Below are 3,339 nucleotides of genomic sequence, written 5' to 3' on the forward strand. Positions count from 1 at the left end.
CTGTATCGTAGATTGTTTATGCCGACGAATGTTGCGGTGGCTTTGGGTTTTACGGTCTCTTCCGTTATTTGTTGTTGACGACGGTACATTTTTTATTCGTTATTTGCTGGTCGCTAGGGTTTTATTATGATTATTATTTCCTTTTGTAAAATGTTAAACTTAAAATCAACAGTAAAAAATATTGGGATTAACTGATGTAGGCTTTTGAGAATGGATTTAATGGTAGTGATGGAGCTCAAATGAAGGAGATGAGATGTAGGACAGTAGGAGGTTGTATTTACAGGTACAGGTTACTGGTTACCCATTTTTGTCGGATCTGTTTTCTGTTTTTGTTTCGATGAAGGTACACCAAGGGCTGTTAGTTTATATTATCATGTGTTTGGTGAGAAAAAAGATAATATTTTTATTTTTATTTGATTATAGTCCCGTAAGTGTGCATCTTTGGAGCTGTTATACCTAATAAAAGTAAAGAAGAAATTCTTCATAAATAGTGGGTAATATAAAAAGAGTTGATTTAAACATTACCCAAATGATAAGTTTTGTGAGTTGGGTAAATTTTTAAAATTCACTTAAGTGAATGTTTAATTTGATTTTCTAAATGATAAATTGTGACGAGTCAGAAAGTGTTTATGTTTGTTTGCAGGCACAACCACCTTTTCTAAGAGATGCCCTTTCAACTACACCTGAACCTCTTAAAAGTGTAAAGGCGGCGAAAATGAACACAAAGTTGAAACGAAGAAGAAACCAATACCTCGCAAAGCAGCAGGTCAAGCATGAGAGGATCCTACTTTGGTTGAGTGGACCGAAAGTATGCTCACTATTCTAATTACTTGTGTTATCAATTGACAAGTATATCGTTTTCGAGTAATCATTCAAACATTCCTTTTTCTTTTCTTTCCAAAATAACGTTAAAAGTATCAAATTTTACAAAAACTTCTATTGAATGTCTGCAACTTTAAAGGTTCTATTGTTTATTTGAAATGTTCAACTAATGCTACTATATGAGTATATGTATATATGTACATGAGTTGTCACCTGTATTACTTGAAGTTGGATACTAACAGTAGGATTCTGGATGAAGTTCGATGTAGTTTTAAACATTTAGCTTTTAGAAGCATATTATAGACTCAAGAAGTATGTAAACTATATAATGAAGTTGCGTGTTGCTCTTTGAATTGAGATACTTTTTTTTGAATATGAGCATTCAAAGGTATGATTTTAATCATTTCAGCAGACTCATATGTATTTCTCCTTATGAATTTTCTGATTCTATAAGTGATATTATGTAGAAGCATGTGTTGTCTTATAGTTCTGTAATTTCTGGTTTTTTTTAGTAACACTGATCTTTGATGATCATAATATTTACAGATGATTTTCATTTGTTCTTTCAAAGGCATTTTCATGATTTTCGTCCTTTAAGATGGCCAGAGTAAGTTTCCTTATTTTATTATAAACACTAAATCGCTATTCGGTGTATATGAGCCATTTGCATGTCCTCTTAAGATATTTGTTTGAAGTCATGGATTACTGCCATATCTTCTATATGTGAAATAGGATTCTTTTACATGGGTGCCAAGTGTCACATTTGACTTATCAAGCAACTATGAAAAGCAAATTTACCCATTTGGACACCTTTTAACCGTTGGGTCATTTTGGTGTCAAATTGGGTAACAGTCGATTTCTAAACGTCTGCTTCACACACAAACGCCAACAAATATTTCTTTTTATATAATTGCATTTGTTCTCTTTTATTATTATTTTTTTTTTTAATGTATATTGTGTGTGATTTCATGAATTTTTTTAGTTCATTGAGATGCAGACGCGAGGACGTAAATGAAGAAAAGCATCGCTTCTGACCCAATTAACATCGACCAAGCTTGCGAACTATGAGGTACGTCAACATAAAAACTCATTCTCGATAAAAATATATTCTAATAATATGTGATTACATTGGAGTCAGACAGATTCACTTGCTAAGGGCACGATCCGAAACATAGATGACTCAAAACCATGGTTCTATGTGAGTTGCAATAAATGTAAGAAAGAGTTGGCTGGTAAATAAAAATAAATAAAAAATAATCTGCGTCGACCATGGACCACCAGACGAGCCTAAATTCAGGTAAAATCGAATAATTAATGTTACAACCATTGTTATCATCACTAAACAATGCTAAGAAGAAAAAAAAATTGCTACTGTTTCAGAGCAAATGATGTCAGACGGCACAACAACATCCAGCAACCAGCTAAAAATGGGACTAAAACGTCAACATTCAGCTCATCGTAATATCATTTTCAATATATTATAGATGCTGCAGTGTCTCTTCATATTTTGTAACTACTTAGACTATGAATGCTGAGCATATGTCAGATGCATAGACCATGAATGTTTGATTTACCTATATGTAAATGTCAACACTTTTGGCTATAAATGTTTACGCTTCATGGTTAACAGACAACTACAAATATCCACCGCGAAACGGGGACCTCATCACTAGTTATGTACACAAAATGTATTGGTGATTGACCTTATTTAGTTAAATAAGGGAAAATCATATTAAAATTTTAGATAATAGTTCTGAAAAAGTGGTGCCATACTAAGGTGTGCCAAGTTGCCAACAAAAGTTCGAAAGCTATATGGCTAAATTGCAAGTACAATAGAAATTTGGATCATGTGTATGACGAGTCATTTGTGTGTAATTGATATTTTTGATACTAGATATGTATGAATGGTTTGGTATGTGAATTTTGTACCGTCTCAATTTTAACCATCTGGGATGATGAGTATTTTAACTCTAATATGTGTGGTACAAGAAGATCACAACATAACACCATTGACAAACGACATTACTATGTAAGGGCAAACGTTTAAATGCTCAAATAAATGGATAGGTTATGTGGGAATGACAGATGTAAGAAGCGTTGTTACTCTTTATAAAGTTGCTTTTATTTTGGATTTTCCTATTTTTATGGATGGATAGTCTCCAAGGGCTATCCATAAGAGTTTAATTTTTGGATAAATACCTTGTACATGAAAATAGTTACTTATATATAAAGAGTTGATAATTAGAACACAAGGTGTCCATGCCTATTTTTCAGTGTTTATTTCGGTGTTCAAAATAGAAGTTGAAATTGACTTTCAGTTACATGGGTGGAGGTGACTACAGTGTCCATTTCGATGTCCATTTCAGGTATTTTATGCTCCTAATGGCTAGTTTTCAAAAATAATAAAATATGCTAGTTTTTCACCGTCGACACCTCGACCCTAAAACCGATGCCTACCGACGCTCGATTTCGATGTCCATTTTGTCCGACGTGAAAAAACGGTGTACTGCGTGCTCA

General features: G+C 33.2%; 1 long non-coding RNA gene across 2 annotated transcripts; it reads left to right on the forward strand.

Moving 5' to 3' along the window:
* Positions 1-560: 560 nt before the first annotated feature.
* LOC139860797 (uncharacterized) lies at positions 561-2,497 on the forward strand. Of its 2 annotated transcripts, XR_011763422.1 has the most exons (5): positions 561-808; positions 1,369-1,429; positions 1,805-1,891; positions 1,961-2,119; positions 2,203-2,497. It is a non-coding gene; the product is annotated as an uncharacterized lncRNA (long non-coding RNA). The 2 variants fall into 2 exon arrangements; XR_011763417.1 differs by having other exon boundaries at positions 561-1,429.
* The last annotated feature ends 842 nt before the right edge of the window (positions 2,498-3,339 follow it).

Source organism: Rutidosis leptorrhynchoides, chromosome 1 (genome assembly GCF_046630445.1).
Source record: "Rutidosis leptorrhynchoides isolate AG116_Rl617_1_P2 chromosome 1, CSIRO_AGI_Rlap_v1, whole genome shotgun sequence".
NCBI lineage: Eukaryota > Viridiplantae > Streptophyta > Magnoliopsida > Asterales > Asteraceae > Rutidosis > Rutidosis leptorrhynchoides.